Genomic DNA, 12,292 nt, shown 5'->3' with positions numbered 1-12,292 from the left:
TATCGCTCTCACTCTCTCTCTCTCTCCCTGTCTTCTAGCCTGTGTTCCTTCGGCAGCCTTTAGTAGCTTGGGTTACTCTGAGTTACTCAAAAATGTGTACGTGTTCAGTGATTGGTCCTTACAGGCGACCGTGTCAGCGCTACCATTTCTCATCCGATATTAATTAAAAGTGATGAGTGACACCTCTGTGTTTGTGTGCGGCTGCCTGACTCTTGCTAGGTTGAGGAGAAACATTTGGCCTGGGCCGAGGAGGACGAAGGACTGGTATTCAAAACATTTGCCTCGTTCATGTTTAAGAGATGTCTTTGTTAATGAATTATGTCTGTTTACAATAAAGCCTAAGTGTCTACCTTTTCACATCGTGGCAGACATTCGGTCTTGGATGACTTCCTGTTGCCATAGGGTACATGCAACTAGACTAGTCTGCTTGTAACTGGGAAACTAAATGAAAACACTACTGTGCTAGGCTAGCTCCTATTGGAGGTTGTGGTTTTATGATATTTGAATTCATTTTAGTTTCAAAATGAGTATTTTGATTTGCAGAGGAAGCCCGAGCCCAACTGTCAATATCCTTTAGTCTAGTTTATATTCAAATTCCCACTTGGTTGACCTAATTCTACTGTTGTAGTTACTTTAATTCTTTAGCCTATATACCTTTTTCTTCACTACCTTAAGAACTGTCATCATGAGTGATGAACATAGTGGAAGTGAATAGATTATTGATTTACAGAGTTTATCTGAAAGTCCTTTTCCATGATATGGCAGTGGAATATGTCTGGAGGTAACAATGTTATATCAGGTAACAATGTTATAGTCACTGTGCTGTTACACAGGTATAACAACAATTTCATTATTTACAAAATGTTTTAACTTGTGGCAAGCAGAAGTAAGATTTCCCTCTGTGAAGATACAGTACTACAGTATGTTGGTAGTGCACTGTTCAATGTCAACATATCCACTGTTTTCACACACATAGTGGTTCCCTGTCACTTGAGTTTCTGGGTTTTGACACAGAGGAATGAAGAAAACCTTACCTTGCTTTTAGTCCCTTTGGCACTTGGAGGGGCCTGTCACTTAACAGCTGGGCTTGGTCTGGGCTCCCTGAGACAGGCAGCACCAAACAGACTTTGTATCAATCTGCCAGTCCTGGTAAGTGGACTGGGGGAATTTCAGGTCTCCAAGGTGAGATTGTGTGGATAGCTCCAGTCGATTGGTTGTGTGAGGAAGTTGCGTGTGTGAAAACGTATCTGAATATAGAGACCCTTTAGGTTAGAAGGTCATTTTGAAAATATATTATTGGTTGAATGTACAGTATATTTGTCACGTCCTGACCATAGAGAGCTCGTGTTTTTCTATGGTAGAGTAGGTCAGGGTGTGACGGGGGTTTTGTCTAGTTTATTTATTTCAATGTTTGGTTCTAGTTTCTTTTTTCTATGTTGGGGTTTTTGTCTAGTTTACATTTTCTATGTTGTGTTCTAGGTTCTTTTTTTCAAGGTTGGGGTTTTCGTATGATTCCCAATTAGAGGCAGCTGGTCATCATTGTCTCTAATTGGGGATCATATTTAAGTTGTTGTTTTTCCCACTAGTGTTTGTGGGAGATTATTTTGAGTTTATGCATGTAGCACCTCTTCGTCACGGTTTGTAGTTTCTGTTTATAGTTTATTGTCTTGCATAGTTTCACATAGAAATAAATATGTGGAACGATACGCACGCTGCGCCTTGGTCTCTTTCATACGACAACCGTGACAGAATCTCCCACCTCCAAAGGACCAAGCAGCGTGCCCAGGAGGAGCAGGGATCCTGGGCCCGGGAGAGAAGAGAGTGGAGGACATCCTGGACCTGGGAGGAGGTAATGGCAGGGGACAAGACCCTGCCATGGAAGCAGGTGGAGACAGCGAGAGAGGAACGGCGACGATACGAGGAACTAGCACGGAAAAGACGGAAGCCCGAGTGGCAGCTCCCAATTTTTTTTTGGGGGGGGCACACGGGGAGATGGGCAGAGTCAGTGTTGAGACCTGAGCCAACTCCTCGTGCTTACCGTGGGGAGCATGTGACCAGTCAGGCACCGTGTTATGTGGTGATGCGCACTGTATCTCCAGTGCGCATTCATAGCCCGGTGCACACTGTGCCTGCGCCCCGCATTTGCCGGGCTAAAGTGAGCATTCAGCCAGGACGGGTTGTGCCGGCTCAGCGCTCCTGGTCTCCGGTGCGTCTCCTCGGTCCAGGATATCCTGCACCAGCTCTACGCACTGTGTTGCCAGTGCGCCTTCACAGCCCAGTGCGTCCTGTGCCAGCGCCCCGCACTTGCCGGGCTAAAGTGAGCATTCAGCCAGGACGGGTTGTGCCAGCTCTACGCTCCAGACCTCCAGTGCGCCTTCACGGTCCAGTATATCCTGCACCGGTTCTACGCACCAGGTCTTCAGTGCGCCTCCACAGCCCAGTACCTGTGCCTGCTCCCCGCACTCTCTCTGAAGTGCATGTCCTCAGTCAGATACGTCCTGTGCCTCCTCCTCGCACTCTCCCTGAGGTGCGTGTCACTAGTCCGGTGCCACCTGTACCGGTCCCATGCATCAGGCCTCCAGTGCGCCTGATGCAAAAGAAACAAACGACGAAGCAGTCCCATAAGGTGCACAGACTATACAGGAAACAACCACCCACAAAACACAAGTGAAACAAACCACAACTAAATATGGCCTCCAATTAGAGACAACGACAACCAGCTGCCTCTAATTGGAGGTCCTACCAAAATAGAAATAGAAAACTTTATTTAAACATAGAACCTACACTAAAACAAACACCCCCTGCCACGCCCTGACCAAACTACAATGACAAATAACCCCTTTTACTGGTCAGGACGTGACAATGGTAGGTTTATTTGAACAGTGAGAGACAGAACAACAACAAAAAAATCCTGAAAACGCATGTCAAAAATGTTATAAAATTATTTGCATTTTAATGAGGGAAATAAGTATTTGACCCCTCTGCAAAACATGACTTAGTACCTGGTGCCAACAAGGGTTTTGCCAATCACAGAGGTCAGACGTCTCTTGTAGTTGGCCACCAGGTTTGCACACATCTCAGGAGGGATTTTGTCCCACTCCTCTTTGCAGATCTTCTCCAAGTCATTAAGGTTTCGAGGCTGGCGTTTGGCAACTCGAATCTTCAGCTCCCTCCACAGATTTTCTATGGGATTAAGGTCTGGAGACTGGCTAGGCCACTCCAGGACCTTAATGTGCTTCTTCTTGAGCCAGTCCTTTGTTGCCTTGGCCGTGTGTTTTGGGTCATTGTCATGCTGGTATACCCATCCACGACCCATTTTCAATGCCCTGGCTGAGGGAAGGAGGTTCTCACCCAAGATTTGACGGTACATGGCCCCGTCCATCTTCCCTTTGATGCGGTGAAGTTGTCCTGTCCCCTTAGCAGAAAAACACCCCCAAAGCATAATGTTTCCACCTCCATGTTTGACGGTGGGGATGGTGTTCTTGGGGCCATAGGCAGCATTCCTCCTCCTCCAAACACGGCGAGTTGAGTTGATGCCAAAGAGCTCCGTTTTGGTCTCATCTGACCACAACACTTTCACCCAGTTGTCCTCTGAATCATTCAGATGTTCATTGGCAAACTTCAGACGGGCATGTATATGTGCTTTCTTGAGCAGGGGGACCTTGCGGGCACTGCAGGATTTCAGTTCTTCACGGCGTAGTGTGTTACCAATTGTTTTCTTGGTAACTATGGTCCCAGCTGCCTTGAGATCCTCCCGTGTAGTTCTGGGCTGATTCCTCACCGTTCTCATGATCATTGCAACTCCACAAGGTGAGATCTTGCATGGAGCCCCAGGCAAAGGGAGATTGACAGTTCTTTTGTGTTTCTTCCATTTGCGAATAATCTCACCAACTGTTGTCACCTTCTCACCAAGTTGTTTGGCGATGGTCTTGTAGCCCATTCCAGCCTTGTGTAGGTCTACAATCTTGTCCCTCACATCCTTGGAGAGCTCTTTGGTCTTGGCCATGGTGGAGAGTTTGGAATCTGATTGATTGATTGCTTCTGTGGAAAGGTGACTTCTATACAGGTAACAAACTGAGATTAGGAGCACTCCCTTTAAGAGTGTGCTCCTAATCTCAGCTCGTTACCTGTATAAAAGACACCTGGGAGCCAGAAATCTTTCTGATTGAGAGGGGGTCAAATACTTATTTCCCTCATTAAAATGCAAATCAATTTATAACATTTTTGATATGCGTTTTTCTGGAGTTTTTTGTTGTTTTTCTGTCTCTCACTGTTCAAATAAACCTACCATTAAAATTATAGACTGATAATTTCTTTGTCAGTGGGCAAACGTACAAAATCAGCAGGGGATCAAATACTTTTTTCCCTCACTGTAATTGATCAGATATTAAAATATCTGAAGAGTTATATTCGCAAAAGTATAATTTTGTAATCTGAAGATTTTCCATGGTGCCCGACTTCCTAGTTAATTAAAATGTACATGATTAGCTTAATCACGTAACAATTACAGAGAATTGATTTGATAAAATAACAGTCTTCACCTATAATGATGCCAAAGACACAACACATTATGACACCCTGTGCGAGGAATCTAAAATGGAATGAGACTTTGCTGTTGAATTATGTATATATCAATTGTGTAAGCAGAATTGTGCAGACAGACTGTTGTATGCAAATAGAGAAAGATATTGGTTGCGTGTGTGTTTCCATTTGAACAAGCTATTTGGATGCGCCTCCGGTCATGTGTTGATTGCATCAGAGCAATGAGTTGTAAATTCCAGATTTAGTCCGTTAGGCCAAACGGTACGATTTCTGTCGGTCAATATTAATGTCTAGAGCAAGGGCATAGAACCAGTAAGGTTAGAAATTAGAGGATAAATCTATTCGGTGACCTGAAGTTATTTGTCCGCCTACCGCGCTAAGCCAGTGTGGGTAGACCACAGGCGTATCTGTTTTTATGTACCCTGCGCTCCGGTAATATAATGCTAGCAAATAGTATGCCGAATGGGTTAACGTGAGACGTCACTAGTAAACCCCTCTTTCCATGGTGAAGGGGACCCTATTTTATGCTTGGAAGTGAGATTTCTGTACAAATAGGATTATCTTAGCACGAGATGCTAAGCTAACAAAGGGAAAACGTAATTTTATTTTTCCTGTGTCACGTTGAAATTCCTCCGCCTTGCGCGATGGAAGTCCCGCCCTTTGTATTTCCGTTTGATTTCAGCTTTCTGTACATTTCTTAAAAAAAAAAAAAATTAGTTGACACCCAAACGTGGATCACGTTAAGATATCCAGCCAGTCGCAATTGACTGGATATCGACGTCTCATTCAATTTTACTAATAAGTAGAATTGCCAGATTTCCCTTTTCAGGTGTATCTTTTAAATAATATCCAAACTGATTGGTTTTCTACAACGTGAAAATTTAAACTTTTCACATTAACCTAGAGCAACGCTCTCAGGTTAATTCAAGTTTAATTCCCAAAAAGCCTATATAGGTTTGATTTATCATGAAAATTGATTAAAATTCCCGCCTCCACCGGGAATCCCATGTGGCTTTGGCCTTAGGGATATGTGAACCTAGTGGTGAATGTACCCTAAAATTTTAACTACTGTTTACACTTATGATAATCCAGACACTCAATTGATTGGATATCATCGTCTCAGTCAATTTAATAAGTTAAATTGTCGAACATACCTTAAGGTTCTTCCAATTAAATGAGACATTAACCTAGATGAACCAACTTCCCAGGTTAATTAAAATGTAATTCCCAGATAGCCTATCCAGGTATGATTAATTATTATCCTTGATTAATCAATTCAATTTGCTTTTGCAAATTCATTCACATCCAACTCACACAGTACAGGTACAGTACTGATGGTTCATTAACATCTATAAATAGATTAAAATCATCTTTGCAGCTTCCAACATATTCCAAAACCAAACGTTTGGAAAATTACGAGAAAAAAAACATTTCCTTTCAAATGTTCTAATAATGTGCAAGCTATCAGAGGGGGTAGTCCCCACATCCCCTAGTGGGTCTATAATTATATACATTAAAATGCTAATCCTTCACACATGAACGGCTGCTCATTCGAGAGTAATTGCAAGTACATATTTACGGTGTATGTCATTGTTGTCTTCTCTGTTGGAATCCGGTCCGTCTGCTGGAGAGTTCATGCGAGTTTCTCTCTCTCTTTCTGTTTCCCTGAAGAACAAAGTCTTTCATGGTTAGAATGGATACTTCGGAGTATCATTCAGAAATGTTCTCATAGAGTAGATTTTTCGGGGGTTGTCGGTATTCACATCCTAGGGTTACATAATTTCTAGCTGCAGACGAGTAATTAGTATCTAAGATTTGCTCTTATTCTGTAGGGATCGATAGTCTCAGAGTTTAACCATTTCCAGCCGTGTAGCCGATGCTCCACATAGTATGGTTAGGAATTCAACCAACATTACAACCTTAGCTTACACTGAGGTTTTTGTAGTCTAAATAACTATTTGCAATCACAGCTCACGCTGCGGGTTTGCTTAGTCGGAAGAGGATTTCCTCAGGAGGGGGTTTTATTCGTAAAAATAGATGCCAGATCATGATGAAGGGTCCATGGACTGTGCTCACGGGGGCGTGGCCAATGACTGAGTTAAACTTTAAAGGGAATACAATTCTCTCACATTAAAGGTTTAACATCACATTACATCATTTCACAAATAGTTTCATCTTTACTAATTCATTTTATACAAGAATTAGATGCAAACACCATAATTGAGAAATGTACACATTCAGAGATATAGTTGTGTGTGTTTCCTGTCCTTCTTGAGGTCATCAAATGAAACACACTCAACATAACTGTCCCTTAAGTGTCCATGGACCCTTCCCACATTCTCACAAGTGGACATATAGTTTAATTTTCCCATTTTGGGGATTTAGGAGTTTGGCCACGTGAAATCCTTTGTTCACTCTGTGGTCTCTCTCTCTGCATGAAAAGGGGAAGAGAGTCTCTGCCAGGAATTTACAACCTGATATAAGAGAACCTGGGTGTAGGAGAGAGTGAGAGGGGGAAGCTATGATCTACGCCCAGAAATGGCCACGTCATGACACTAGCTACATAACAGTACACTTTAACTTAAAATCAAAACAACTTTCTGACAAAATTAGAAATGTGTAATATCTGAAAATGTAGCTGGATAGACTATTTTACCCTCAGAAAGTTTACGTTCAAACGGCTCTCCTGTGAAGTATCAAGTAGTGACCCACAACATACGCCTAGTTTCCTGAAACCAGTCACATATGCCAAACATTTTGCTCACTCATTCAAGGACATTGTGTTGGAAAATTTGGTAGGCTGCCTGAGAATTATATTCATATTTTGAAAAAATAAATAAATATATATATATGTTTCAAAGCTGTGTGTTTGTAGATGCTGCTGCATCAAATCACCTATCACTCTCATTCTGTGTCGCTGGGGTACCAGGCAGCCGACATTTGTTGTGCATCGTTCTCACATTATATTTCCTTTTCCTACCTCTGCTTGCTCTTGTAACTGGGAACCCTACACTCATTGGCAGCGTGCACCCTTCTGCTGAGCCCAGCATCTTGGTCACACTCTGTGACTGGGTTTGAGTGCAGGGCGCTGGGTGCGAGGGGACTGGGGGAAGTGTTAGCTACTTCACCACCATGAGAAAGCCTGGATGATTGTGGGCTGTTGATAGATTTCAGAGGTGTTGATTCAAAGGCTTGAACTCCCTGTACACAAGCTTGACAAAATATTTTGGTGGGAAGAAGAAGTCATTATTGAAGCAAACGACTAGTGAACAGTGTTTTTCTGCACAGCAGCGGGGGAGACGTGATCTGCCTGCACTTGCCAGAGCAGAGCCCCCTGGTTTGTTTGCCTACCGGGCTGGGTGGGTAAGAGGGTACCAGTACCAGCCCTGCTCCCTGCCTCCTCTCCTCTTAGCTCCATCCATTGCTGTGCCAGGATGTGGCCACCTAGCAGAAGAATCAACAAAAAGTACTGTTTCAATTAAACCTCCAGCTGGCGGTGGTAACCGCCCCCCTATCCCCATCACCAGCCCCCATCACTACCCCCGATCACCAGCCCCCATCACCAGTCCAGAAGAGACAACCTTCTCAAGCTTTGTGCAATTAGACACTCCATCTGTCTGAGATGAGAACCCCATCATAGTTACTCCTTTATGCGTTTACTCAGACTTTTTCCAATTGCAGTCCTTCCCATGGAAAAATGTAGCAATGCACTGAGGACTCAATGCATGGCAATTGCTACACAATCATTTTTTCCATCATAATTTCTCAAACATGCTATTTTGATGATTACCCCCAAGTCTCTAATCTCTTTGTCTGTGTTCCGTCCATAACCTTTGAGAGAGTGAAAGAGATCACGCTGTAAAGCAGATTGCTGTGATGATCAATCTCTCTCTCTCTCTCTGTGTGTGTGTGTGTGTGTGTGTGTGTGTGTGTGTGTGTGTGTGTGGGGTGTGTGTTGCGCCGCAACTGTTTTTGCAAATTCAGCTCTCCATCAATGTGTTCAACCTCACATATGCACGCACACAGACACACCTACATGTAAGCTACACATGTATATCTCATATATGACAAATGTTTCCGTCGCGCACAAACAAGACTACGCTCCTGGTGATGTCTATTCTTCGGTTGGGTGTGAATTGAGGAAGGCTGGGAGCCAGATGGGACCGGTGGATCAGGTTACCTGTTATAGCAGCGCATCTGCCAAGCCAGTCAATCACCTTGATGTCTGTGACAGGTCGATGGAGCCTGAGCAGGAAAGGCTAATGCAAAGGGAAGAGCAATTGGTTTGCTGGATCTAACCCTCATCCTCCTTCGCTCCCCTCCTTCACATCCTCCTCCCCTACCCCCAACACTATCTCTGGAGCCTCCGCCTCACCCACCCAGCCCCATGCAGCACCAGCCCTGGACCTGAATATGCAGCTCAGGTTGGCTTCTGAGGGTTCTGTCTGAGGGACACGGGACAAAGGTGGGGCTCAGTTACAGCCAACCCACTACAATTCTGTATTGACCAAGTCAATACAAAATACACTCCAAAAAGTCTCTGAAGTTTTTTTGACATCTCAGATCACTGTCCTTTGTCTATGGCCATAGAACCACTTGGCTCAACCACTTGGAGAGTATATTCTTCAGCTATTGCCTTTGTGCATGTATACTGCTCAAAAAAATAAAAGGAACACTTAAACAACACATCCTAGATCTGAATGAAAGAAATAATCTTATTAAATCCTTTTTTCTTTACATAGTTGAATGTGCTGACAACAAAATCACACAAAAATAATCAATGGAAATCCAATTTATCAACCCATGGAGGTCTGGATTTGGAGTCACACTCAAAATTAAAGTGGAAAACCACACTACAGGCTGATCCAACTTTGATGTAATGTCCTTAAAACAAGTCAAAATGAGGCTCAGTAGTGTGTGTGGCCTCCACGTGTCTGTGTGACCTCCCTACAACGCCTGGGCATGCTCCTGATGAGGTGGCGGATGGTCTCCTGAGGGATCTCCTCCCAGACCTGGACTAAAGCATCCGCCAACTCCTGGACAGTCTGTGGTGCAACGTGGCATTGGTGGATGGAGCGAGACATGATGTCCCAGATGTGCTCAATTGGATTCAGGTCTGGGGAACGGGCGGGCCAGTCCATAGCATCAATGCCTTCCTCTTGCAAGGACTGCTGACACACTCCAGCCACATGAAGTCTAGCATTGTCTTGCATTAGGAGGAACCCAGGGCCAACCGCACCAGCATAGGGTCTCACAAGGGGTCTGAGGATCTCATCTCGGTACCTAATGGCAATCAGGCTACCTCTGGCGAGCACATGGAGGGCTGTGCGGCCCCCCCAAAGAAATGCCACCCCACACCATGACTGACCCACCGCCAAACCGGTCATGCTGGAGGATGTTGCAGGCAGCAGAACGTTCTCCACGGCGTCTCCAGACTCTGTCACGTCTGTCACGTGCTCAGTGTGAACCTGCATTCATCTGTGAAGAGCACAGGGCACCAGTGGCGAATTTGCCAATCTTGGTGTTCTCTGGCAAATGCCAAACATCCTGCACGGTGTTGGGCTGTAAGCACAACCCCCACCTGTCGACGTCGGGCCCTCATACCACCCTCATGGAGTCTGTTTCTGACCGTTTGAGCAGACACATGCACATTTGTGGCCTGCTGGAGGTCATTTTGCAGGGCTCTGGCAGTGCTTCTCCTGCTCCTCCTTGCACAAAGGCGGAGGTAGCGTTCCTGCTGCTGGGTTGTTGCCCTCCTACGGCCTCCTCCACGTCTCCTGATGTACTGGCCTGTCTCCTGGTAGCGCCTCCATGCTCTGGACACTACGCTGACAGACACAGCAAACCTTCTTGCCACAGCTCGCATTGATGTGCCATCCTGGATGAGCTGCACTACCTGAGCCACTTGTGTGGGTTGTAGACTCCGTCTCATGCTACCACTAGAGTGAAAGCACCGCCAACATTCAAAAGTGACCAAAACATCAGCCAGGAAGCATATGAACTGAGAAGTGGTCTGTGGTCCCCACCTGCAGAACCATTCCTTTATTGGGGGTGTCTTGCTAATTGCCTATAATTTCCACCTGTTGTATATTCCATTTGCACAACAGCATGTGAAATTTATTGTCAATCAGTGTTGCTTCCTAAGTGGACAGTTTGATTTCACAGAAGTGTGATTGACTTGGAGTTACATTGTGTTGTTTAAGTGTTCCCTTTATTTTTTTGAGCAGTGTATTTGAAACAGACAATTCTCTAACCAGATTCTAAACAATTTGAAACATTCAAACTGTGGTACAGTCCTGAAAAGCATTTATCATATTAACATACTGTAATATTCTGTATGACTTGTGGTGTATTGCCACAATAGCCAATAGACTGACCCTGTTCCTCCTCACATTAGATAAGACTATATAAAAGATGTAACCTGATACCGCTAGGGGTCCTACATCACCTGGCTTCTTTAAATATGCTCTTACTTGTAAGCTAAGTGATTTGAGAGAGATTGTGCCGAGACTGTCAGAACTTTCCTGTCATATACTTCAACAGCAAATAGATAGCTGCTGGATGAATAATTCATAAGAGGCAATTTTCCCCCAGTCACTGAGTCATCAATCACATCACAGAAATTTTGTGACCCAAACGGCACCCTATTCCCTATTTAGTGCACTACTTTTAACCAGAACCCTGTGTGCACTATATAGGTAATAGGGTGCCATTTTGGATGGACCCCAGGAGGATGATGACCCCTGAGTCGGCCAGTGGAGCTGCTCTCCTGTCAAAGCCAGCCAGGTACTATTATTGGACAAAATGGTTGACACTTGCTGATCTTTTAGTTAATGTTGCACTGCAGCACTGTGAAACTTCCAGTTGCATAGACAAGCTACTAGAGTGTCTAGCTCCTCTTTGCTTATTGACTTACTGGCCAGTGTGAGCTCTTACTATTCTTTACTTTGTTATCGCTATCACACTACGACTGCAGGTGCAAGTAGATTCTTTTCATTAAAAAAAGGTGTATTTTCATAAAGAAATCAATGCAAATATTTTCTACTTTGTCTTTTTTTTTTACCGACAGAATTGCTCTGCTTGAAAAGACCCTCTTCAGTGGAGCAATTTGATCCGTGATTGCATGCATTTACCCATGTAATTGAAATAATGAGAGATGATTGCTTTCAGCTCTTAGTCATAAGTTTCTAATCTTTTTGTTTAATCCTGGCATCAGCTGTCAGCGTGCTCATTGGGGCTTCGGGAAGATACACTGAGGATATCATTTGCATCACCTCAGACTGTAATTTCTTCTCCCTTTCTCCCTGAGCTGATGCATGCTCCTGATTATATACAACTCTCCCAGGAACACAGGAGTTCTTGTGTTGTTTTGATAGGAACAAAGCAAACCGGAGCACAAATATGCAAGCGGCTTGTAGCAAAATTGCTGTCAGCCACAAGCAAAATAAAAAGCCCTCCTCCTCGTCACATGTTCCGTGGCATTTGATAAAGCTGTAATTCCTCCTTCTTCAACAGAGCTATTATGTCCTGATGATGGTGAGGATAGGATGCACCCTGCCACGGAGCTACACCTGACCTCCCTCCATCCCATCCTCCTCAATCAGAGAGACACACCTCTGGGTGAAGCATTTTACAAATGAACTATCAATCCCTCGATGTCTCCAGGCCAGCTGTCTACGACTATCACAATAACAAGAGAACGCAAAGCAAACACAAGCACATGAAAGTGTGGCAGTTCATTCTGCAGCAA

Source organism: Salmo salar, chromosome ssa09 (assembly GCF_905237065.1).
Source record: "Salmo salar chromosome ssa09, Ssal_v3.1, whole genome shotgun sequence".
Taxonomy (NCBI): domain Eukaryota; kingdom Metazoa; phylum Chordata; class Actinopteri; order Salmoniformes; family Salmonidae; genus Salmo; species Salmo salar.
Note: the sequence above shows the minus strand (reverse complement) of the source record.